The 27,394-nt window shown below is 43.5% G+C and overlaps 1 pseudogene; it reads left to right on the forward strand.

Annotated features, from left to right (window-relative positions):
* The window catches only part of LOC122733970, a 198,841-nt pseudogene extending 177,072 nt beyond the window's left edge, over nucleotides 1-21,769 (forward strand).
* The last annotated feature ends 5,625 nt before the right edge of the window (nucleotides 21,770-27,394 follow it).

Consider the following 27,394-nt stretch of genomic DNA (forward strand, 5'->3'; position numbering starts at 1 on the left):
ACATGCATGGTAGGGAGGCTACTGACAAATGGCAGTGATGCTTAATTCCAGCACATTTAATTGTCTCATTAGGGGGCACATGGATGTTTTTGTTCTATTTCTGGTGGTTGTACCTCTCTCCCCTTGGCAGTGGGGCCTTCCAAGTACAAGCCCCTGGCATCTAACCTTCAAAGGACATACCAAGTTTCCATCTTGGGTGCATTTTCCCAGTTTCCCAGTTCCTATAGCAAAAGTTATGGCAGGAGGACCTCCACAGGTGGCAAGGAAATTGACAAGTGACGTCCAGCTCTGAGTGTGTGCAGGAAATGAACACCGAGGGCAGGGATATTAGAACAGCGGGGCCTCTCTGTAACTTGAGGGGTCAACAGGACATATTTAATAAAAAGCTTGCAGGAGGCTCGAGGAAAGATGAGAAGCCATCACAGGAGGTGAGAAAGGTGTCAGGAACGTGTGGAAAGTATGACAAATTAGCCAGTACAGACGTCAGCTGCAGTCCAGTCACTCTAGCAACTCTAATCCGAGAAACCCAATGAGGAACAGAGATCAAAGTATAGGGTGGCAACCATGAAGACAGGAAACTGATCCCCTGGATACAGAGATCTTTGCAGGGGGCTTATTTCTCTGGGCCTCAGTTTCTTCATCTGTTAAACAGGCATGATAAGAGCCCATAATTATGTAGTCATAATACAATCTCACTAGGCTGTTAGGAGGGTCAAATGAAATCATGTACTTTGTAAAGACTTAAGGCTCTCTCTAAATACCAGGAGTTATTATTGCCTCTGTAGAAGTCCACAAAGAGCTTTCCCAAAGCACAGTCCCATGTGATTCTGATAGGCATTTCGGTACCACAGTAGATGGAATCCTGTTCTTACGGTTAGGAAGACCCGAGTTTAAGTTATGCTAGCTGTGTGACCTTGGGCAAGTCCCTTTACCTCCATTTACCCAGTTTCCTCAGAAATAGGATTAAAGTGGAAATAATGCTAGCACCTACCTCCCAGGGTCACTGTGAGGTTCAGATGAGATAATCTATGTAAAGTGTTTTGCAAACCTTATGGCCTATGGTAGCTATCACCGGTTCTCAAAACAACAGGCCAGTCAGGTGCTTAAGCATTGCTGTTCCTGTTCTCTAGATGTGAAGTAAGACCTTCAAGAGCTGCAACATTTTCTCCCCATCACATGCCTGTGAGGGAGGGAGAGAAGGAGCGGGTCTGAGTACTGCTTGCCCCATTTCACAAAGGAAGAAGTTGAGCCTGAGGACCAGGAAGGGAAAGTCACAAGACAGTGGCACCAAGATGCAAACACTCATGTCCCTCTGAGTCTAGTGCTCCATGAGCCCCTCCTGAGGTGCAGAAGGAAAGGGGAGGAGGAAGAAGGAGGCTTTTCCTTCCTTTCCTGGACACCAAGCAAGGTTAGGACAAGTTTTGAGTTAGGTGAAGTTGTGCTCTAGCATCCTCCCTCTTCCTCCTCATATCTTGGGCTTTTGAAGGTGACGGGGTACAATCTCAGGAGGCAGTCTGCATGGTAGAGAGAGCACTGGATTTGGAATTGGGACCTGGCTCAAAATCTTGCCTCTAAGATACACTAGCTCTGTGACCTTGACCAAGTTACTTCCCCTTGTTGCAGGGGATCAGATTCCTATCTATATAACACAGGGGGTGGAATGAGGCCCCTTCTGACTCCAAACCCATACAAACTACCCAATCAGAAGGGCACTTTGGTCTGTGTCCTGAAAAACTGACCCCCTATCACTGGGAAAGGAGTCAATTACAGCCCCAGTAGAGGAGATTGGGAAGAGGGGGCCAAGTGAATACTGCTCTGCTCTCTCCCTATGGGTCAGCATACCAGGGCAATCAGAGGGGAAAATTCCCTGGGAGACCCAGACAATGAAGCCACTTCTTCCTGAGCCCTGGAGAGCTCTCCAGGTGTGAGCTTCATTTAGCAGAAATCTCAATACCTGTTATCCCCCTACTCCCCCACCCTATAAAAAAAAGACACCAGGATTTTGGCCAGCCTAATAATCCACTGGCAAAAATTACTACCTCTCCTTTTAAAAAAAATTTCATTTATTTATCTATTCATCCATTTATTTATCTGTCTATTTGTTTATTCATTCATTCATTCATTTATTTGGTCATTTGCTCTTCATTCATTTATTTATTTTAATTTGTTTATTTTAGTTTAAATTTTTTTTACTACCTCTCCTTATTTTCTTTTTAAATTTATTTATTTATATTTCTTTTTAAACATTTTTACATTTTTTTTTACTACCTCTCCTTCTTAAAGGCCTCCCTGTATATTTGATTCATCATCAGGCTTTTCTACAGGCCTTCCCCAATGACAAATATCAAAGCACCCCACCCTTTCGGCAATCCTCCTGCCTGCCCCTTTCCTTAGGGAGGGGGTGGAATTTAGCCTCCCTGCATGTCTCTTGGGGCAACAAAACAGTCTCCTGCTTACTGGTGTGCAATTGCAGCTGGCTTTGGGTTGTTGGGCCACCTCTCCAATAATGGCCATTCTTCAAAGCTATTCCCAGTGCCTATTCTTCCTAAGGACACCCCCCCCCAGTTCCTCTTGGAGGGCTGCTTAACACTAATTTACAGTCCAATCACACCTCCTGCTTTTTCTTTACTTTGGGGGATCTGGTAGAAGTAGTAAGACATTGGCCCCTTAGCCTGCTCTTGACAGTCTGGAGCTCAGAACCCTGGTTCTGGGGGTGGGATAGAGAAAGGAGACTTAGAGGTCCCAGTTTCTGTAGGTTTCCTTACCCAGCTGCCATTGTGGCCAGAGCTGCAGCAGGAGGCAGCCTGTGTTGGCAGGTGTGGGTCCTGCATTTGGGAACAGCAGGGAGCAGCCTCAGGGCTGGTAAATGGTGGGTGGTGATTTGGGAAATGGTAGGGGAGCTGGAAGCCAGCGAGATGGAAGGAGAGGCATATGTGGATGTAGAGTTCGTGCGTCTGACTGGGATTTGGGGAGTGAGGAAGGCTGTTTGGAGCAAGAGTTTTCAACGAGTGGCCAATTGGGAGTGGTTTGAAGAGTGAGTCAGTGCAGGTGTGCGTGTGCCTTGATGAGTAAACATGGGGTGAGTGCTGGGGAGGGTAGCCCTTAGCATCAGGTGGGCATGCTGGGCATTTGAGCTAGTGCAAAGGGCTGGGGCATGGGATATGGTAGCACCCCCTCCTGCCCTAAGCACATTTCAGCACAGAACTGCCTATGATGAAAAGCTTTGAAGGGCAAATTCTATCAAATACAGACTTTCTGAATCATGGGCTTCTGTTTCTCCTGGTTTGTTTTGGGAGGAGAGTGTCCAGGGGCACTGTCAAGTTTTTCCACCTAGAACAGACACTTGACTTTAAAAGGCCTAGTCTGCCAGGAGCTTCTGTCTCCCCCTCTTCCCACCCTGCTCTTGTAAGCAAAGCTCTGGTGGAGGAGAGGAGGCCATTGGTCAGTTATCATGACTCGAGGCTCTAACTGCTAACAGAATGATCTTGAGAGAGAATTGAAGATTCACGCCTGAGAGCCATGAACAGTACACCTGTTTCCCCACATCTCTTCTAGCCTTCTCCAATTACAGGCCTAACATTTGCTGGCCTGGCTCCAAGCACACTTGCCCTGTCTCTCAAAGTGCTCCATGCCCTAGAATTACCTATAGCTGCCCCCCCACCCCACTCCCTCCTTCCCCAATTCTTTCTGGGGCTTCTGGAAGGAAAAAAATCTGATTGAATTAATTTGTGGGAGGGTAGAAATACTCAACAACTTCTTCCTTTCCTCTCTTTCTGAAGGCCGGAAGCTGTTCTCTGAAGGCTTTAAGTTTTCTTCCATAATAGTTTTCCAAAGTAGTAGGGACTAGTCTAGCCTTGGTGGAAGAGGGCAGTAATAATTAAAAAAAACCTAAATAAATAAGAAATCATTTAAAAATAGCTATTAGGCTATTTGTTTGGGTGGATGGATTGTTTCTGTCAGGAATTGCCTCCAGGGCGGACAGTTTTGTGGTGAACCACCCCTCCTCATCTCATTTTTAAAAGAGGTGGTTCGCAGCTAGGTGGTGCAGTGGATAAAGCACCGGCCCTGGATTCAGGAGGACCTGAGTTCAAATCCAGCCTCAGACACTTGACACTTACTAGCTAAGTGACCCTGGGCAAGTCACTTAACCCTCATTGCCCCGCAAAAAAAAAAAGGAGAGAGAGAGAGAGAGAGGTGGTTGAAATCTAGGGTGTCCTCAATAGCCAGGGGACAGAACAAAGCCAACTGGCCCATTCCAGGTCTTGCAGGACCTTAGGGAGGACCAGTTTCCTGAGTACCATGCTCTTACTTCTTGAGTCTAGACATAGGAGCAGTCCTTGATAACCTTTAATGCTTGGCTATAAAATGTAAAAATCAAATTGGGGTGGGAAGTCAGAAGAGATTTCCCTCCTTTGACATTCCTAAACATGAGATCTGGAGCTGGAAGGGACCTCAGAGACCATCTTGTCCAACCTTCTCATTTAACAGGTGAGGAAACTGAGGCCCAGTGAGGGGAAGTGACTTGCCCAAGGTGACACAAAGTATCTGATATGGCAGATGAGCCCAGCTCCTCTGACCCTAAGTCCAAGCACTCTTTCCACTCTACTATAGTCACTCCTAAATGGCTTATGGTAGAAGCCATAGCTTTCTTTTAAAAAATTATTTATTTACTTATTTATTTATTCATTTATTCATTCATTCACTCATTCATTCATTTGAAGTTGTGAGTTCCAAATTCTATCCCTCTCTCATTCCCTCCCTCCCTCCCTCCCCCTTCTTGGAGGCGCCAAGCAACCAGATATAGGTTATACATGTGCAACTATGTAAAAGAAGCCATATATTTCTTAAGCCCTGGCCTATGTAGGCTAGGCTAGTTTTTCCTTAAAACGTACCGAAGCCATTCTTGAGACTTAATTGTCCCAAAGGACAAATAATGTAGCTCCCTGGAGGTGTAAGTATAAAAATAAGTGCAGGAGGGATCAGGAGCTCCTGCTTCAGACTTCTGGACCAGCAAGGGCAACACAGAGTCAAGGAAGCTGTGCCTGTCTGAATCAATGCTCTATCTTTGTCCAGTATCCTTTCCATGTTGGGACTAAGTAAACTTGATTTTGTTAAGTGTTCCATTGTCTACAAGTATCTTATTTCATTCCAATCCTGAACCCAAACTGCCACGCTGACCTAACAGCCTGCCTCCTGTTGATTTAAGGTTTGCAAAGTACTTTCACTTCAACAACCTTATAAGGCAAGTACTGTGAAGTTGTTTATTCCCATTTTACAGATAAGGGAAATGGAGTTCAAACATTTTCCCAACAGCATGAGAACATAGAAACAGATGGAGGCTTCATTTTAGGAATAACTTTTCCTTTAAAAAATAGATTTTTGCTGCTATCTTTAAAACAAACTATACCTCTAATTCCCCTTAAGCTCTCCTCCTCCTCTCTTCTTCTTCTTCCTCTTCCTCCTCCCTGAGCCATTTCTTTTTTTAAAATTTAAAATAGTATTTTATTTTTTCCAATTACATGTAAAGATAGTTTTCAACATTCATATTGGTAAGATTTTGAGTTCCAAATTTTTCTCTCACTCTCCATTCCCTCCCCCCCTCTTGAAGCCAGCAAACAATCTGATAGAGGTTATATATTACAATCACATTAAACATATTTCCACATTAGTCACGTTGTGAGAGGAGAATCAGAACAAAAGGGGAAAAAAAGCAAGAAAGAATAAACAATAACCATAACAAAAAAGTGAAAATAGTATGCTTTAATCTGCATTCAGACTCCATAGTTCTTTTTCTGAATGCGGAGAACATTTTCCACTATGAGTCTTTTGGCAATGTCTTGGATCATTGTATTGTTGAGAAGAGTTAAGTCTATCAGAGTTGATCATTACACAATGTTGTTGATATTGTGTACAATGTCCTCTTGGTTCTGCTCATTTTACTCTGCATCAATTCATGTAAATCTTTCCAGGTTTTTTTCTGAAATCTGCCTGCTCGTCATTTCTTATAGCACAACAGTATTCCATTACATACATATACCACAACTTGTTCAGCCATTCCCCAATTGATGGGCATCCCTTCAATTTCCAATTCTTTGCCACCACAAAAAGAACAGCTATAAATATTTTTGTCCATGTGGGTCCTTTTTCCTTTTTATGATCTCTTTGGGCTATAGACTGTATTGCTGGGTCAAAGGGTATGTAGTTTTATAGTCTTTTGGGCATGGTTCCAAATTGCTCTCCACAATGGTTGGATCAGTTCGCAACTCCACCAACGATGTATTAGTGTTTCAATTTTTCCACATCTTCTCCAACATTTATCATTTTCCTTTTTTTGTCATATTAGCCAACTGGATAGGTGTGAGGTGGTACCTCAGAGTAGTTTTGTTTTGTTTTGTTTTTGCAGGGCAATGGGGGTTAAGTGACTTGCCCAGGGTCACACAGCTAGTAAGTGTCAAGTGTCTGAGGCCAGATTTGAACTCAGGTACTCCTGAATCCAGGGCCTGTGCTTTATCCACTGCGCCACCTAGCTGCCCCCCCTCAGAGTAGTTTTAATTTGCATTTCTCTAATCAGTAGTGATTGAGAACATTTTTTCATATGACTGTAGTTTTAATTTCTTCATCTGAAAACTGCCTGTTCATAACCTTTGAACATTTCTCAATTGGGGAATGACTTGTATTATTCTATATTTGATTGAGTTCTCTATATATTTTAGAAATGAGGCCTTTATCAGAAACATTGGCTGTAAAAATTGTTTCCCAGCTTTCTGCTTTCCTTCTCATAACAAAGCTTTTTTCTTTTAAAGAGAAAAGAAAAAAATCAGCAAAACCAATAAACACATTGGAAAAATCTGATGTTCTATGCAGTGCTGCACACATGTGGAACCCCACTTCTTCAAAATGGATCTTTGGGAGTCAAGCTTGTTCTTCATAATTTCACAAAATTCATTTCCAATTGTTCTGTGGTTGTTCTTTCCACTTACATTGTTTTAGTTATTGTGTATGGTGTTTTGCTTGTCTCTGTATCAGTTTATGTATTTTCCCATACTTCTCGATATTCAGGACATCTGTCATTTCTTAAAACACACCAATAAGATTTCATTAGTCACATATTGCAATTTGTTTAGTCCTTCCCCAATCAATAGGTATCTGATTTGTTTCCAGCATTTTTGCTGCCACAAAAGTGCTACTATAAATATTTTTGGTGTCTATAGAACCAGTTTCTTTTTGTCAATGACCTCCTCTGGGGAACATACCTAGCAGTAGAATCTCTGTGTCAAAGGCTATAGATGTTTTTAGCCATTTTGTTTGCATAATACAAATTGCTTTCCAGTATTCTTGTACTTATCTATAGTCCTACCAACAATGCATCAGTGTGTCTGTCTTTTCACAACCCCTTCAAAGTGACTAGTGACATCTTTGCCAATTTGCTGGGTGTGAGGTGAAACCTCAAGGTTATTTTCATTTGTATTTCTCCTTTTATTAATCATTTGGAGTTTTCTTTCGTGATTGTTAATCGTCTGCAATTGTTGAGAAGTTCCATTCATATTCTTTGACAACTTATTTGCTGGGAAATGGCTTTTCATCTTATATATTTCTATTAGTTGTCTATATATCATGGATATTAAATGTTTATCAAAGATATTTCATACAAAGACTTTTTTCCTAATCTCCTACTTCCTTTATGTTAGATACACAAATTTTATTTGTGTAAATTTTTCCATTTCATGTAACCAAAATTCTTTTTAAAAAATTTCTAATTTCCTTTATCCCTTCTTTGGTTAAAAATTCATCCCCTAGGGGGCAGCTAGGTGGTGCAGTGGATAAAGCACTGGCCCTGGATTCAAGAGGACTTGAGTTCAAATCCGGCATCAGACACTTGACACCTACTAGCTTTGTGACCCTAGGCAAGTCACTTAATCCTCATTGCCCTGCAAAAAAAATCGTCCCCTACCCACAACTGTGAAAGGTATCGGATCTGTTCCTCTTTTTCTTTTTCTTTTTAAAGGTATGATCTTTTTTTTTTTTTGGTAAGGCAATTGGGGTTAAGTGACTTGCCCAGGGTCACACAGCTAGTAACTGTCAAGTGTCTTAGGCCGGATTTTAACTCAGATCCTCTTGAATTCAGGGCCAGTGCTTTACCCACTGCTCCACCTAGCAGCCCCGGTATGATTTTGGGGGGGGGGCAATGGGAGTTAAGCGACTTGCCCAGAGTCACACAGCTAGTAACTGTCAAGTGTCTGAGGCCGGATTTGAACTCAGGTACTCCTGAATCCGGGGCCGGTGCTTTATCCACTGTGCCACCTAGCTGCACCCCCCCCTATGATCTTTTACTATTAAGGTTGTATATTCATTTTGAATATATTCAGGAATATGGTAAAGAATGTTTGCTAATACCTAATTTCTGCCAGACTGCTTTCCAGTTTTCCCAGAAGTTTTTTTTTTTAATCAAAAAGAGTTCTTTCCTAGGTGATTTATGTTTTGGGGTTTATCAAGTACCGAGTTAAGTTCAATTATTTCGGATTTTTCCTTATCTAGTCTGTTCCATTGATCTATTTGTGTTTTTTAGCCAAAAACAAATGGTTTTGATGATAGCTGCTTTATAACATAGCTGGAAGTCTGGAAGTCCTATTCCCCTCCATTCCTATTTTTCTGTTATTTCTCTTGATATTCTAGGTCTTTCGTTCTGAATGAATTTTGTTATCCTTTTGTCTGCCTCTATAAAGTACTTCTTTGGTAACTTAATTGGTATAGAGCTAAAGTTCTAAATTAACTGTTGGTAGTACTGTCCTTTTTTATTCTATTGGCCCAGCCCACCACAGTCAGTCTTCCTCCAGCTATTTGACTTGCTTTTTCTTTTTCTTTCTTTAGGGAGCATTTTGTAACTGAATATCCCCAAGCGATGAATGTGCCTTGGTAGACTGATTCCCAACTATCATATGCATTCTAGAGTTATTGAGAATGGGATCTGGAACTTTCTAAGACCTAGAGGTATCCCAAAGTGGAGCAAGTTCCCTCACACTGGAGATCTTTCAGCAAAGGCTGGATGACCATTCAGCAAGTGTGTTGGAGGATTTCTTTTTGAGATATGGCTCGGATTAGACAAGCCCCATTTGAGGACCTGGGTGTCCCAGCTAGAAGCCCCCCTGACCACTACGTATATATTCCATATGCCCCCAAATTATTGGGATCATAGGATTAAAACTGGAAGGGACATGATTCAACGACCCCCTCATTTTAGAAAGAAAAATGAGGCCCAGAGAAATCGAGTGACTTCAGCAAGGCCACACAGGTGGCAGAATTGACATTCAACCCTGACTCCAAGGCAATTCAATTCTGACTCCAAAGGCAACATTCTTTTCACCTTGAACCTTAGTAATGTAAACTTCCTAGATATCGTCCCAGCGACAAAATGCAGAAGTGCTTCATTGTGCACAGGAAACACTTAATAGGTCTTCAAATTCACTTGAAATGGATGAAACCAGGCTCCAAGAGCCCAATGATAAATATTCAGGGTGAGCATTTACACCTTGGAAATCAAGAAATACTACAAATCAGGGCTTGATTTATTGTTTTGTTGATTGTCTAGACTTAATATAAAAGTGATGGAGAAAATGTTAATGATGCCAATTCATCTTAAAGGTGTTTGGGGAGCTTGTTGTTAAATATTTCCCAGCATACCACTTGACTCAATACAATCGCTATCATTTCAGATTTGAGAATCAACAGGTCTCTATCACAGATCAGCACCATGTTTTAGGAAATGCAGAGGAATTCTCATGCCTGGGGCAAATTCTGTTGGGGGTTGGGTGGGAGTAGGGGGAAACAGAGGGGAGGTCAATTTACACTGGCAGAGATGCCATTGGTCTCTGACTCCAGTGTAAGCTCTCAAATGCTGAGCAGAGCAGAGAGTCCAGTTCATGCCCCTGTAGCACAGTCAAAAGACCCCATAATCCCTGGCAAGTTGCATCCTAGGAAAAAAATACTAGAGCAATGGAACTCTGGGATTGAAGGGCATGGGGGAAATGTTGCCTCTGGATGGCAGGGTCAAAGAGCAGAGCTCCAGTTGCCCTGCCATAATTTGTTAAACTGTGTGGTATGTTGGAAAAGTGTACTGGCTCATCAATCATAGGACCTGGGTTCAAATTCGGCCTCTAACACATAATACCTGAATGCCCTTGGGCAAGTCACTTTCCTTCTCTGGGCTTCAGTTTCCATATCTGTAAAGTGAAAGGGTTGGATGGGGATGAAAGGTCACAACCAATTATCTTAGGGATGGCCAGAGGTCTAGTTAGTTCTCTCTCTTAAACTTAAGACTTACTTGAAGTCTTTAACTCCCAGGCAGGGAGATTGATTGACTGCCAAGTGACTCAGCTGGGCTCCTTGGCATCTCTTACATCCCAACACAGTGAGGTGTTTATGCCACAAACAAACCCTTTGTGTCTCAGCATTGTGATGATACCACCTTTGTCTTCTGTGATCTTTTCGACTTCTCCTTCATGTCCCTAAGAGTGTCCTTGGGGAGAGAAGCAGCCCTCTCCTCCCCAGTTGGCTGGTTATTAATTGACAAGGCAAGATCTCTCTTCTCCAACTTGGGTGAGTGGACTTGGGGATAAAGAATGAATGTTCTTCCAAGTTTAGCAGATAATTTTTTAAAGATCAAGTTCCACAGATTTGAAACCCTGGGAAATTAATGAAGGCAAATAAATGATGCTCACTTCCATTATATGACATCATTTTTGGCAAAATGTTCCAAGTTACTAATTGAGAACCTATGAATTACATTGTGAACACAATGCAGATACCCCAGGGCATCAGTGTCTCCAATGAGAATGACCTTATTTATAGCATCCCCAAGTCTTCAAATGGGTGAGCTGCTAACTCTTTACAGAGGGGGAAACTGAGGCCCCCAGGACTGCCAGAAATCTTTCTTATATGGAGATACTTGTGTCCCTTCTCTGCTTCAAAGTCTTTATTCTCTAATGAAAGAATGAAAAAGTATCTGAAAGCAGCTGCTACAGGCCAAGCATTGTACTAAATGCTGGGAATATAAATAAAATAAATAAAAAAAAAAATAAAGAGTCCCGCAAACCCCCCCCCCAAAAAAAAACAAATAAAGAATCAAAGATAGTTCCAGTCTTTAAGGAGCCCATCCTAATAGGGGGAAACACATAGGAGAGTGGTGGCCCAGGAGGAGTACTTTGGTCAGGAAAATTACAGGAATACAGGAATGGCGAGTGTGACTAAAGGGTAGTAGATTGACATACCCGATCCAGGAACAATGTCAGAGTTGATTTGACCATGTGTTCATAGTACCAGAACTGGGGGTTAGGGATCAGGTGGCTAGGGAGCAGGGAAAAGGTATAAGCATTGACAAGGAAGTTGCGGAAGAGGCAACCACACATGAGGGTGTGACATTATTCATGGCCAGGGCTTTCCAGATATAGTGTTTTGAGAGAAGCCATCGCCTAGAGGTAAGTTCAATGGTCTTTACTTAGCATGCAAGGTCTTCTACAACTTGGGGGTACACTGCCTTTCCAGCCTCATCTCATTTTACTTCCATCCTCAAAGTTACTTCTAGCTGAACTAGATGACTCTTTTTAAGCTCTCCCACTTCCGGCTCTTTGCTCATTCTATCACCCGTGTCTTCCTCTTGTCACCTGTTGAATCCGGGCCCATATTTTAAATCTGAAGTAAAACATTTTCCTCAGCCTCTTCTACTCTCTACCTTCCCAGAGACCTCACATGGGATCATGTTCTGTACCTCTTCTAAGACTGTGTATTATAATAATTATTGTTGTGTAGAACTCACCAACCAGGTGTCAAACACAACTAGAATGTTCATTTGTGGTTTTCTAAGTCAACATACAGTCTTCGGGGATCAATTTCTATTGGAGTTAGATCATAAACTCCACAAGGACAGGGACTATTGCTCATCTCAGCCTCCTCTCTCTCCCACCAGTTATTGTTGTTGTTTTTCCTTTCTTTCTTTTTTTTTTTTTTTAAATTTTTTGCAGGGCAATGAGGGTTAAGTGACTTGCCCAGGGTCACACAGCTAGTTAAGTGTCAAGTGTCTGAGGCTGGATTTGAACTCAGGTCCTCCTGAATCCAAGGCCAATGCTTTATCCACTGCACCACCTAGCTGCCCCCACTGTTTTGTTTTGGTTTTTGTTTTTTAATTTTTTTCCCTTTCTTTTCAAAAAGGACCATGACATCTGGATGACATCTGGGTGATGTCATGACGTTTCGCTGAATTGGATCTAAGTGAGGGAGAGCTGTGTCAGGTCACCAACTTCACTCTCTCCTCCAGAGCCGTCTGGGTTCAGTGACAAGATACACATCTGGATGACTGGAGATGTTTGAGGCAATTGGGATGAAGTGACTTGCCCAGGGTCACATGGCTAGTGTCTGAGGTGAGATTTGAACTCAGGTCCTCTTGACTCCAGGGACAGTGCTTTATCCACTGCAGTGGCACCTAGCTGCCCCTCCAAAGAGTGAACTTAGTCTAAGAGGACCAGGGCCTTGGAAGGAGTAGCTGGGGAACTTCTTCTTACATGACAATGACTGTAGATTTAGAGCTAAAAGGGACCTCAGAGGTCATCTAGTCCAACTCCCTCATTTTACAGAAGAGGAAACTGAGGCCCAAAGAGGGATCATATAACTAGTAGCAGAGCCAAGAACCTAAATCCCAATCCCAAATCCAACATGCTCTCCACTGGCCCATGAAGTTTAACATTCTATGATTCTATAATCCAACTCTAATTGAATTATAGCCAGTAAGAGCCTGATTTAATATAGTTAGCCTAACACCCAGGTGTTTGTTCATAAGAGCCTTGACACCTGCCCCAGACAGCAGTTTTCTCATTTAAGAACTAGATATGACTTTGGTACTCAGGAGAATCCGTGAGCTCCCTGCTGTGTCCCCCATGCCCTCCCCTTCCACCAGTGCAGATAGCCAGCCCTCTGTGCCTCCTCATCCATGCCTTTTCCATAAATCCTCCATAGAGTGGGGGGAGGGGAGGCCTTCCTCTGCTTTTCTTTTCTTACTGTCTCAGGGGAATAGCGCTATGTTGTCCATCTGCTGCCCCTCACTGTCTGGCCTATCTCTTTCTAGTTTAGCCCAGCCAATTTCACCCTCCATTGTTTTTAATCGAAGTATTAGTGTCTTGTAATATATGAACCTAATAATTATCCAGTGCCGAAATCCAAAGTGATTGATTTGGCTAGGAAGACCTGATGCAGGCTGCTTTAATGTCTTCAGGAGGGTAAATGCTGAGAATGTTGGCCCATTATTCGGGGAAAATTATCTTATTTAAAGTTTTTCAATGTGAAAGTGATTTATGGGCCTGACAAAATGTGAACATTCAACCCAAACGCAGCCAAGGCTCCCAGCCAGTCTCCAAAAGCCAGGATGGAGGGTGTTCACCTGCCTGCTCAACAAGGAGGGCGTGTGGTTTTTCTTCCTCCCTGTTGATGTGATCAATTGCCAGGCTGAAACTGATCTGTTCAATAGATGTTCTTTTTTTTTTTTTTATTACTGCAACACCTAGGGGCCCTGGGCTCTCTCTCTAACATGGATGACTGTTCTTGTTCTCTCTCTTACTCTCCCTCTCTTTCCTTTCCTCCTTTGTCCCCTTTCTCTGGCCCCTTGCCTCTCTCTCTTCCTCATTAAGGTTTGAAACATATTAAAAGTTTTGCCAGGTCTCTCTGGTCTGATTGGAATGCTTTTTTCCTGTTCCTCACTTAGGAAAATTAACAGCGATTGCAAAGATGTTTGGATTACGGAGGGACCCCTTGGTTAGAAAATCCAACATATGGGGCAGCTAGGTGGCGCAGTGGATGGAGCACTGGCCCTGGAGTCAGGAGTACCTGAGTTCAAATCCGGCTTCAAACACTTGACACTTGCTGGCTGTGTGACCCTGGGCAAGTCACTTAGCCCCAATGTCTCACTTAAAAAAAAAAGAAAAAGAAAATCCAACATACAAAAGCCCGAGTTTAGAAAAGTCCATCTATTTGGGGGAAAAGGAAAAACAACAGGAGTTAGAAAGGATCTCAGATGTCATCTGGGCCAACCCCCTCATTTTACAGATAAGAAAACTGAGGTACAGAGAGGGGAAGCGATTTGTAAGATTGACTTGACCAAAAGGATTCACAGTAGGGTCCCTTAAATAGGTCTGAGTGTCTTTTACTCATGTCAATAAAAACAACTATCCTCAAAGGACTGGGGCTACACAACGAAAGTCTCTTGGGGATAAACTAGTGAGGTAAAATGGGCTCTAGCCTGACACCTGGGTAGTCCTGATTCTACCTGAAGCCCAGAAATTTCTCCTCAGTGTCATTTCCATTAGATCAGACTCTTCCTCTTCATCTTCTGCGCCCTTAGTTTTCTCTTTTGGAAAATGAGAAGTTCGAGTCATACCCATTGATTGGCTAATGACAAAAGAAATTGTGGCACATGGCTGGAACAATGAAATACGATGGTGCTGTAAAAAAAAAGGATAAGGATATAAGAAGTCCAGAGAAACACAAAGAACTCTTGAACAAAGCCAGCCAAACCAAGAAATCGGTATAGAAGACGATACTGAACAATCGTGCTAATCATTCACTCTAGAGATGAGAAAGCCCCTTCCTCCTTATTGGTAGCAATGAGGGGGAGGCAAGGGGTGCAGAATGTTGTATACTCTCCTAGATGAAGTCACTGTATCCACTGGGTTTGTGCTTCTTTATAAAGGAAAGCAGATGGAGAAACAAAGGTGCTACGACAAAAAGAGGTAGCAACGGAATTTAGGACTGAAAAAATAAATCGAGATTAGATGAGATGGTCTCTAAAGCTCCTCTCAGCCCTAAATGCTTTGTTTCATAAACTCGAAACCTCTGTGTATGAACAAATTGGAGCTAATAAGAATAGTAATAAAAACATTTACTAAGCACAAAAAAAGTCAAATGAGGGAACTGTACTAGGTAATCTCCGAGGCCCCCTGTATTTAATGATCCCTCTGTGGATGGACCTCAGTTTCCCTAGGTACAAAATGAGGGCCGCCGGAGTAGCTGACCTTTACAAGTCTCCAGCTGTAGTGATCCATGATTATACTTTGTCCACAAGACAGGGACAAAAGACACATATGTATTTTTTCTCCTGCAGTGACTTTGATTGGAATAAAACCCGAGGAAATTCGAGAAAGAAAACAGAATATAAGAAGGTCAAGTTATAGGGCACTAGGGGTTATTAGAGCTGCATGGAGACAGGCAGGGCTAAGCCAGCCATGCATAAATGCACGGTTTCACCAAATGGCTTTTAATAGCCATGGAAAAGTACAGGACTATTGGAAATACTATGCATCCAACAGTGATGAAGAGATGGAATCCTAGATCAGGCCTTTCTTATAGAAAAATAGAAGTTCAGCGAAACGACATAACCCCCTCCCTCCCCCCTGCCCTGACACTAACTCTCCAACTGAGAGAAACAGCATCATCTTAAGTCTTTGCTTTTCCTCCTAATGAGAAGAAACTTCAAAAAAATTCATCAAATGGTCTCCCCTTTCTAGGGAGGGGAAGGGAAAAGTGAAAAAGGAAAGGGGTAAACGGATGGGGAAGAAGGCAGTATAATAGATATTAATGATGGGGATTGGGCTTGCAATTTCTTTTTTATATTTTAAAAAAAAATTTAATTTTTTTCCAATGGCACGTAAAGATATTTTTTGAGTTCCAAATTTTTCTCCCATCCTCCCTTCCCTCCCCCTCCTGAAGCCAGCAAAGAATCTGATTTAGGTTATACATTACAATCATGTTAAACATATTTTCACATTAGCCATGTTGTAAGGAAGCATAACAAAAGGGGAAAAAAACCACAAGAAAGAATAAACAAGAACAATAACCAAAAAGCTACAACAAAAGTGAAAATAGTATGCTTCAATATGCATTCAGACTCCATAGTTATTTTTCTGAATGTGGAGAGCATTTTCCTTGATGAGTCTTTTGCAATGGTTTTGAATCATTTTATTGCTGAGAAGAGTTAAGTCTATCAGAGTTGATCATCACACAATGTTGTTGATACTGTGTACAATGTTCTCTTGGTTCTGCTCATTTCACTCTGCATCAATTCATGTAAGTCCAGGTTTTTCTGAAATCCATCTGTTTATCATTTCTTTTTCTTTTTTTTTTTTTTGCAGGACAATGAGGGTTAAGTAACTTGCCCAGGGTCACACAGCTAGTAAGTGTCAAGTGTCTGAGGCCATATTTGTACTCAGGTCCTCCTGAATCCAGGGCCAGTGCTCTAACCACTGCGTCACCTAGCTGCCCCCTGCTTATCATTTCTTACAGAACAATAGTTTTCCATTCCATTCAAATACAACAATTTGTTTAGCCATTCCCCAATTGATGGGCATCCCCTCAGTTTTCAATTCTTTGCCACGGACTTGTGATTTCAATGGTATAGGAATTCCCATTGAGGAAAATCTCTTCAACAATGCAGGTCAGCACCTCCTTTGCAATTTAGTGTTTGAGAGTGTCATATAGCACTGAGAATTTAAGTGACTTGTCTGGGATCCCATGGCCTAAGGGAGGATTTGAACCTAGGTCATTCTGGTTCTGAAGTCAGCTTGAAAAGGACAGGCTAACCCCAAATAATAGCTTCATGCCTTATGCTGGGAATGTGTTTAAAGGGAGAAACATCTGAATTGGTCATAAAAATTTTTTTTCACAAAGAGAAAGAAAATTCAAATCTGGGAGATGGGATGGAGTCAGGCGGCACTGGAAAGAAATTGATAGAGTGCTGGGCCTTGGAGTCAGGAAGGCTTGAATTCAAATCTTGCCTCAGACACTTCCTAGTCATGTGACTTTGGGCAAGTCATTTGCCTTGATGCCTCAGTTTCCTCATTTGCAAAATACAAATAATAATAGCACCTATCCACCCCCCCCAAAAGGTGGTTATGAGGATCAAATGAGATATTTATAAAAGTGCTTAAAACAGTGCCTAGCACATAGCAGGTGCTATATAAATGTTTGTTTCCTTCCCTCCTTACTTTCAGAAGATCTCGGGGACATTTCAGAAGCAGCCCCATGGGACTTGGAGGGGTAAGATGTCATTCTACCTGCAGAAATAACAGTTCCCTTACCGGCAGCTGAGGGCAAAGCCAGTACATGGTCCGAGGCAGGAGACAGAGGCCCAGTCTTGGGGCCTTCGACTAGGCTTCTTTCTGAACCCAATACAGCTTGTCTTATCTATGGCCCATGACCTCTTTGCTACAACTGTCCATCATATCATATGGACACTGTTGGGAATGTGCAGCTAAGGCAATGCTTGTCAGGCCCACTAACATAATGGCTAAGAGCACTGAAGTCAGGAGGCAGTGAGTTTAAATCTCACCTCAGACACTTACTAGCTGTGTGACCCTGGGCAAGTCACTTAACCCCAATTGCCTCAAAAATCCAGGGCCATCTCCAGTCGTCCTGATGTATATGTTGCTACTGGACCCAGATGGCTCTGGAGGGGAGAGTGAGGTTGCTGACCTTGCACAGCCCTCCTTCACTTCAATCCAATTCACTGCAAGTCATGACATCTGTCATGGTCTTCTTTGAGAACGAAGGACTAAGAACAATGACGATGACAACATAATGGCAGAGTGATGAGCTGGAGATCTGGAAGACCTGGGTTCCAATCCTCCCTCTGGCATCTACCCTGGAATTAAAATAAGTTGCTTCTCCTTCCTTGGGCCCTGATTTCCTCATCTGTAAAATGGGAATCATATATAACTGTCATAGTACCTTTTTCACGGGGTTGTTGTGAAGAGATAATGGGTGTAAAACTCTTTGTAAACTTTCAAAACCAGTGTAAATAACAGTTCTTCTTTTTCTTCTTAATATTCAACAATAAATTACACCATAATAGCAAGAACACTGAACTTGGAGCTGGGAGACGTGGGTTTCAAATTTCAATATCTTGGAAAAGATCTGGTTTCTGCAAAGGACTTCCGAGGCTCTTGTGAAAGGGACATTTCAGTTCAGTGCATTGATTAAGCATCTAGTATGTGCCAGGCATCTACACTTTACCAGGCCCTAAGGATACCAAAATAACCTAGAAGCACCTCTACCCTCAAGCAGTTTCTGAGCTTACACACAAGTCCATGCAGCTCTCCCAAACTGGCTCTGATGCTAGCTGTGTGACCTTGAGCAAGTCACTTCCCTCTCTGAGGTTCAATGTCCTCATCCATAAACTGGGGAGAATGCTACTTCTACTACTTCTTTTATGAGGTTATTGTGAAGAACAGGCTTTGTAAAGCCTTGAGGCACTAGATAGATGAATTATTGCTTCAATGCCTTCTCAGAGTTGGGAAAAGAAGTGAGAATTTTCAGGGTCCTTTTACTTTCCTTCCTTCCGAGCTGCCCAAATCTCTTGTGGTCCCTGCCAATAATTTGATCTCCCTCTTCTTCCCCTCCCCCTTACTTTCCCAGCTCTGTCCATTCTTCAAGTCCCAGCTCAAATTCTTCTACCTTCCCCATAAAACTTTCCTGGATTTCCTTCAAGCTGGGAGAGGTCTCTCCCTCTGACCTTGCACAGCAGGGTGAACCTGGCCTGTGATACTTTCCACATCCTGTCTTGTATTCTCAGTATTTTTTGTACATGCCTCCCTTCCCTTCTCCTCCCCCTCCTCCCCTTGGCCCCAACTGGGCTGTGAGCTTCCCAAAGGGCAGGATCATGTCTTCTACACAGGGGCCTTGTACACAGTAGGCCCTCCCCATGACATTTGCTGAAAGACTTCATCTTTGTCTCTGCTTAGCACAAGGCCTAAGGCCTAGCCCATAGCAGCCGGGCGATAAACGTTTGTTAAAGGCATGGAATGAATCTGTACTGGTTACCAGCTGCTAGTCACACCAGTATCGCCCTTGATAAAATGACCCTAGAGCAAAGGAGTCAATACAGGACTAAAGAAATTTACTGGTTCTAGAATGAATTTATCCAGAGAGGAGCGTAACACATTAACATCGAACATATCTAAGCATGGGATGGAAATGGGGAGTTAGCAGAATGATTTGATGATGGCTCTCACCAACAGACAATGATGTTTAGGAAGAGCCCGCAATCAACAGAGCTGCTTCTGAGGCAGGGCTGTTCAGAATTGCCTTCTTAACCTGGGGGCCCTAAAAACAATTTACAAAACAAATTCTTTTATAATTGCATTTCAGTAGAGTTGATTTCCATGGTGATCTGACATTTTATTTTACGCACTGAAAAACACGGTTCTGAGAAGAGGTTTCTAGGCTTCTGTCTGCCCAACAGGTCCAGGGAGCCAAAAACATTAAGGACCCTTACCTTGCTGGGATAGTAATGGGTACAATTATGGTTGAAAGATAGGCCTGTGAGAAAACTGAGGCAGAGTCATCCTGGGGACTCCTCTCTGATATTTTTCTCCTGATTTAGTCTCAGTGTTGGGCTTGATGGAAGCTTTTATATCTTAGGGAGAAAAAGAAAACCAGTGTGTGCCTATGTGTCTTGGGACCATTGATTTAGAATTAGGAGGGACCCGGGGGAGGGTCTCAATTTTAGAGAGGGAGATTGAGGCCCAGAGAGGCCAAGCCTTGCCTAACATCATCCACGCAGTAAATAGCAGAGCTGGGATTTGAACCCAGACCCTTTAGCTTCAAGTCCAACATTCTTTCTACCACACTGTTGGGGGTCATCAGACAACGTGGGCTCCAAGTCAGAGAGAAGGGGCAAGTAGTTGCTGGGAAACAAAAAGACACAGGGATGGTCAACAAAGAGAAGTCATGAGCTTGCTCCTGGTAAGGGGACATTTGTCCACTAAGCCCTCTGGAATTGCTGTGTTGGCTCCCCAAGCCAACGTTCTGCTCCTTTCAGGCCAACTTTAGGCTGATGTCCTTAGAGCACAAGCCCCACATTCTCAGAGGTATGCTTCCGCCAACTCTCCAGCTCCCAGGGCTCAGCCTGTGTACCCAGGAAACTGGACTTGCCTCTCCCAAAGCAGCCATCAGTTTCCTGTGGGAAGAAGCCATCCAAGCCAGCAAAGGGGAGCCAATGACAAACTCCCATCTGTCCCACCCTTAGCGGATCCTTCCTCTTCTGAATTTATCTCTTAAAAAGGGGAAATTCAACTAAATTCTACAGAGGCAGCAGAGGCAGAGTGGATAGAGATGGCCTTGGAGTCAGGAACCAATTACTCAGGTATTTATTAAAGGCTTACTCTGAACTCATTACTATGCTGAGGGATGGGGGGGAACATAGACAAAAGCCAAACAGTCCTTGCTCTCAGGGAGCTTATCTTATATTGAGAGAAACAAATAGATTTAATAGTGATTAAAGTTTAACACTGCACTATATACAAGGGAATTCTTTTGAGGGAGGGGATTAACAGAGACTAGGATAAGGGCCACAGGTCAAAAAACCCAGGAGTTCAAGCCTTGCTGCCCTAGGAAACTCTGTAAGACTTTGAAATTACTGACAAATTGGGGATCTACCTGGGGGAAGGAAGTTTCCATACCAGGATTTTCCCATACCAGTAAATTCACACCTCAGGCCCCCCAAAGCAGAATGGTGCCAGGGCCATGGAGACAAAAGCCAACAATCTTTGCCCTTAAGAGGTTTGCATTCTATTAGGGAGGGGGTGCAACCTGCACACGATTAAATCAGGGTATGGGGGGGAGAGAGAGTGAAAGCAAGCACATTCCCCACTTTAAAACATGGGGAGAAAGGTTCTCCTGCAGGAGGTGACCCCAGTTCTGTGGCATCATAGGCTCTGTTCCCTCTGTGGTTTTTTTTTGCAGGGCAATGAGGGTTAAGGGGCTTACCCAGGGTCACACAGCTAGTTAAATGTCAAGTGTCTGAGGTTGGATTTGAACTCAGGTCCTCCTGCATCCAAGGTCAGTGCTGTATCCACTGCACAACCTAGCTGCCCTCCCTCTGTGTTTCCAAAAACCTTAAAGCTCTTGGTCAATCATGGAACAAGTAGTATCCAACTTGAAGCAAAAGCAAAACAAGAGAGAAAAGAACAGAGGCTGAATGTGCTTTCCATCTGGGGGAGACAAATGGGCTCTTCACCAAGCTCGCAGGGAATCAATTTGCAAGACAAGCAAGAAAAGTCCTGAATTCTGAGGCGGTGTACTTTCAAAATTTCCCTGGTACAAAGTCCTTGTTCCATGTCTCTCTTCTCGGGCTGGGAGATGAGATGATTAGGCCACTGCTGAATATCTCCACTTAATACAAATTTTTTTGTTCCCAAGCATGGGCTATTTAGTTGTCAATGTCTAATTGGGTTCTGTGAAATGTTATGCTCTCCTCAAGCATTTTGCTCTACTCATGGTAAATGTAGGTCTAATTGTTAGAAAATGCTTCTTTCCCTTCGAGCTGAAATTTGCCTCTCTGAACTTTGACCTATGGATCTTGGTTGTGCCCCCTGGGGCCAAGAAATAAGGCTAAACCCTCCTTCTACATGACATCCTTTCAATATCTGAAAGCAACCCTGTCTTAGCCACAGGCTTCTCTTCTCCAGGGCAAACAACCCCAGTTCTTTCAGCTAGTCTTCCATTTTTTTAGTACTTCTGTCTCATCTCCTAAAATTTTGGAAGTTCCAATTCCAGGCCATGGGGCCAAAGTTGGTGCAAGGTCACATCTCCAGACCCGGTTTCCAGAAATGGCCTCCTTGTACCCCCAGGCCTGTTGACAACTTTTCATAAGGGCTATGGGGGCCCTAAGGGGCTGCTTGGGCAACAGCCACAAGAAGTCTCTGAAGCTGCTAACAGGGCGTTCCGGCTTCCTTAAGTGCTCCTTTTCTAGGACATCTGGACAGTTCACAGGGACTGACAAAGTCATCGGCTCTAATGTCAATTTCCTCAAAACCATTAGGTTTCTAGTGCTGAGCTCCAAGGAGTACATGCCTTGACCGTACTTCCATTTTGTGGGGGCCAATGATTAATTTGGACCCAAACATTTGCATTAAGAATATTCCAGGACTCAGCTAGGTGGCGCAGTGGATAGAGCACTGACCCTGGATTCAGGAGGACCTGAGTTCAAATCCGACCTCAGACACTTAACACTTACTAGCTGTGTGACCCTGGGCAAGTCACTTACCCCAACTGCCCCGCAAAAAAAGAATATTCCAGGACTAAACAATACCAGGTCACACATGGACCAGAGATGACTGGGCCTAGGTGTCTTGCTAGTGGCTGTGACCCAGCAGACTGTATATGCCCGACTGTCTAGCAGGTGGGGGCTCCAGACCAGGATATTGGACCTATCAGGAAGACCTCGTCAAGGTTGGGAGTTCATGGGACAGGACTGTGGTCCTAGTGTTCCAGCAGGAAGGGGGCAATAGCTGAGTGAGTAGCCACAGGTCTGTGGCAGAAGGTCCACACCAAGAAAGAGGGACTTTCCTGTCCCTCCTTAGTGCTAGTGCCTTCCCTCTGTTAATTATCTCCACTTTATCTTGTATGTATCTTATTTGCATATAGTAGTTTATATGTTATATCCCCCCATTAGGCTGCTGACTCCTCCAGAGTAAGGCCTGCTTTGGCCTTTCTTTCTGTCTTTAGCTCTTAGCACAGTCCCTGGCATGTAACAGGTGCTTAATAAATACTTGTTGAATTATGGGTTGATCAACTGTGATAGACTAGATTCTTCTTACTAATACAACGGTACAAGAAAATTCCAAAGGACTCATGATGGAAAAGGTTCTACGAATCCAGAAAAAAAAGAACTGTAGAATATGGATGCTGATTGAACCATACTATTTCTTTTGTTTTTGGTGCTGTTTTTCTTTTTTGAGGTTTTTCCTTTTTGCTCTGATTCTTCTCTTATAACATGACTAATGCAGAAATATGTTTAATGTTATTATATACATATAACTTATATCAGATTACCTGCTGTCTAGGGGAGGGAGGGAGAGAGAAAAATTTGAAATTGGAAATCTTATAAAAACAAATGTTGAAAACTATCTCTACGTGTAACTGGAAAATAATAAAATACTTTTATTAAAAAATAAATGCTTGTTGACCTTATGGGACTTTGGGGGATATAGGTTAGATTAGCTGGGCCCCAGAGGTCCAAAGCAAGGTGTTGGATAGGGCAAGGAAGATAGGGTCAGGAACCGTAGTCCCCAATAGGCAAGTGAAACCCCAGCAGCAGCACGGCAGACTTGAACGTCAGAAAGGAAAAGATCCCTTTGTCCTTCTGGTATAGTTAGTACTGGGGAGGACAGGGCTTAGCAGTTATGTGTCAGAACCTAAGAGAGACAAAGCTTACCTCAGCACTCCCCAGGTGGTCTGGAGCAGCTGCTGCTATTGGGGGAGGTATAGACAGCTGAGGAACATTTTGTTAAAGCTACTTGGCTGGGGTGGAGCTGTTCTGATGGAAGAAACCCCCCCCCCCAGACCACTCATATGGATGGGGAGAAGCTTTAACTGTTTGCCATGGGTGGTGGGATGAGTTAGAAGGTATGGACAGAGCAATCAACACAATTTCTCCCCGTTCCTTTACCTCACAGATTCCTCCATCACTTTAGAGTCATAAGGGGTCTTGGAGGTAAATCCACCCCAGAGACATATAATAATTTGCCCAAGAGTCTGGTCAGCCTGCTTTCTTTATGTGATAATATCACTTACTTCCAACTTGAAAATGTTGAAGGCCTCATTCTGACCATTTCTGTATTTCATTGTCTGAAGAAATTAGAGCTATGGAAACATATGACACGTTAGCTTTGGGATTTGCTTTACTTATGCCTTGTTTTTAACCACAAATATTTCTTGATATGCTGTGCCCTGCCCTCCCAATCCAGTGAACCTTCCTCTATGACAAAATCAGTTGAGCAAAACCAACATATTCCTCCACCTTTCCAACAAAAGAAAAGGGGTGGGGCAGCTAGGTGGCGCAGTGGATAGAGCACCGGCCCTTGCCCCACAAAAAAAAGGGGGGGGGGCTTTGCTGACCTCATCTCCAGGGTCCATATTGGTCAAAGTTCATCTAATTTTTCATGTTCTTTTCATTTCCATGACTGTGGTTTGTTTGGTTCCTGGTTCTTGCTTTTGTCTACATGACTTCATGTAAGTCTTCTCCTGTTTCTCTGAACTCATTACATCCACATAAGCCCAATTTGTTCAACCATCCCCCAAGTGGTTACCCACTTGTCTCCCAGTTTTTTGCTACCTCATATAGTTTTGTAATAAGAATAGCTTGTTAAGGGGCAGCTAGGTGGCTCAGTGGATAATGCACCAGCCCTGGATTCAGGGGGACCTGAGTTCAAATCCGGCCTCAGACACTTGACACTTACTAGCTGTGTGACCCTGGGCAAGTCACTTAACCCCCATTGCCCTGTAAAAAAAAAGAATAGCTTGTTATACATGGTGCTTTTCTGTCTTCAACCTTCTTGGTGTATACACTTAGTAGTAGTACCACTAGGGCAAAAGGTATGAATAATCTCTCATTGGGGAGATGAAGGCAGCATCCGGGAACTGTCCCCAGTTGTTACTCATGTGGAGGAACAAGGGGAGGGCGCTACCAGCCTCACACCCTGTCTTAAAATAATACCCTTTTGCTCAGTTCACCAAACATGACAAATTGGGTAAACTCATTGGTCAAACCCTATTTCTATGATCTGTTTGCTATCCTTGGTACCATGGTGCCTTAAACTCTCTTAAACTGCACTGCCTTGGATCAAAATCATCACTTGCCCCACAGTGCCAAAATGAAAAGGGGGCTAAAATTTAACACATGTACCCTAGCAGCATAGAAGGTAGTATGACTAAATTCACAGTGCTCAATTGAACTAGTCTCAATCCCTTTTCAAATTATGTTTCACGTAGGTAATTACAAAGTGGATTTGAGGGCCCTTTGTGTTGTTTACCTGGGGGACAAAGATTGCCAGTTAAGGGCTCTGTCTTGGGCCTTTGCATCCCACCCAGTACTTGGAATGTCATTGGTTTGGACCTAGCTCCCTGGGAGGTACAGAACAAAAAGGACATTTCACATAATTAACCTACTATCCCAAAGCTATGTGTGAGTCAAAAGCTGCAAATCTATCCATATTAAGCTCTTAGCTTGGAGTATGGAACTCGAGAAGTCTTGTACCTGTAGCTAATAAACGTGCATAGCATTCGGGCTGCCCACCATACTTTCCTTTTCAAATGCAGTGACCAGAATGTGATTTAATTAGAAGAAACTGATTAAGTATGAGCTGGGAACTGTGCAGACCACAAAGTTTGGAAGGAACTTTAATGACTCACCTGGCTCATGGCTGTTGTCTCACCAGATGAGGCCATGAAACTCCACCTGCTATCTATGCCCTAAATTCAGGGATAATCCAGTCTCTAGGCAAGAGAAATTACAGACCCTCTGGATCCCTAGTTCACGTGGGTCATCATCCAAAGTAGCCCTGCTGCTGGCCTCTCTGACCTGCCGCCCAGTTCCAGTAACTTCTAGCCCCAATCCCAGAAACTTGGCCCCAACTTGAGTCTGAGTCTGTTCCTCTGTGACAGAGGGCCAGTCTTGGGGACTAAAGGGCTGCCACTGAATCATAGCTTCTGTGGCTGGATCCCCTTTGTCTGCCTGGACCTTGCCACACTATTTGTCACCAGATTCTCCTCACACCCTACCGGTCTGGACTTCCTCCCAGTCCCCACGACTGGGACCAACTCCCTTCCATCCTCCCAGACCTACAGAACCTCCTGCCCCTATTCTCTCTGGTTTTCATTCTTGGCTGTCCCTTAATCACCCACCCAAGCCCAGATATTTACAAGAACTTGAGTATCGGTGATACTAGCTGACTCTAATGGTCAGCGTAGGCTCACTTTTATTCGGCAAATCTCTTCTGATGGCTCCATCTGATTATTTTGCAAAGCAATGGGACTCTCATTTTCAATAGTCTTGAAATAAAAACCTATTTCCGACCCTGAAAAACTCAATTTACGTTCAAGGTTATTGGGTTGTGACAAAATGTTGGATTTTCACCTCCCAAGAGGCTATGCTCTGACAACTCCAAGATCATTGTGGAGGGATCCCCTTCAAAAAGAGAGATTAAATGTGTTTCCTGCACATTCGGTAGCTGTCTCTTTAAAATGAAAAGCTGATGCTATTTGGAGCAGCGGGCATTAGGCGCTCTTCCAAATGGGTCCAATATTACTTTCTGGGCTCCAATTGCTCCCTTAGTAGTCTACTAAGTAAATGAAATTTTTTTTAATAAAAAGCCATTTGTCTAATGAGCCTGGTTGGCTGGGTATTATAGAAATGCTGTGTATGATTCAAATTCTGGCTGAGAGAAAGGGCCCAACAACAGAGTGCCCAGCCTATCCGTCTGTAACCTCTTTGTGGTGCTTTGTTTTTGCTCCAAATGGTACCCAGCCTGAAAACTAGACCCAAAGGAAGGTGCCTGGTACCATAGGTATGTGAATCTCCTTGATTTCAATGCATTCTACTTGTGCCCACAACATGTTAAAGAGCAGCCTGTCACTTGTCACTTTTTTTTTGCAGGGCAATGAGGGTTAAGTGACTTGCCCAGGGTCACACAGCTAGTGTCAAGTTATCTGAGGTCGGATTTGAACTCAGGTCCTCCTGAATCCAGGGCTGGTGCTTTACCTACTGTGCCACCTAGTTGCCCCTGTCACTTTTTACTGGGAAAGATCATTGCCTAGGAATGTTTCTCTAACATGTAGGAGTATTCTCAAGGCCTGCGAAGGGCCCCCTGAATGAATACTGGTGATCAGAGCTTCCATGTGACCTTCCCCTCAAAATTTCAATTTCTTTCTCTACAAAAATCAAATGGTTGAGCTAGATAAGCCTGGAGAAGCCAACAGATATGGGTTCGAGACCCATCTCCCTCCAAGGGCAAAGCTACCATGGAAGCTCCGTGAAGAGAAGGGTCCAATGTCATATGAGGAAGGGGTGAAGAAGTTGGGAGAAGAGATAACCAGGAGGAGGTGATTCTCCTGGGAGGATGCAAGAGCAGCCTTCCAGTATGCCAAGGGCTATCATGGAGATGGGAGGTCATACTTGTTCTCTTTGGTTCTTGAGGGCAGAAGTAGGATCAATGGAGAGAAGTTGCAAAGGGCCCAGTTTCGATTTAAGGTGAGGAACTTCTGAGCAAGTAGAGCTCTCCCAGTATGGAACGGGCTCAAGAGGTGCCCCCCCTTTACTGGGGGTTTTCAGGCAGAGGCCAGATGACTGATCATTTGTCAGATCCATTGTAGTGGAAATGCCATTACAAATCTAAGTGGGACTCAATGGCTCTTGAGGTCCCTCCCAACTTGGGAAGCCCATAAAGGGCAGCACATAAGAAATGTCATGTTCAGAGCCAGTCTAGTTCTTAGAAAGGAGAAGTGGAAGCATCCCTCCAGCCCCCAGCCATGGCTCAGAAGTCAAGATTATAAAGACAGAAGGGACATTAGAGATCAACAAGAC

Source organism: Dromiciops gliroides, chromosome X (genome assembly GCF_019393635.1).
Source record: "Dromiciops gliroides isolate mDroGli1 chromosome X, mDroGli1.pri, whole genome shotgun sequence".
Classification (NCBI taxonomy): Eukaryota; Metazoa; Chordata; class Mammalia; order Microbiotheria; family Microbiotheriidae; genus Dromiciops; species Dromiciops gliroides.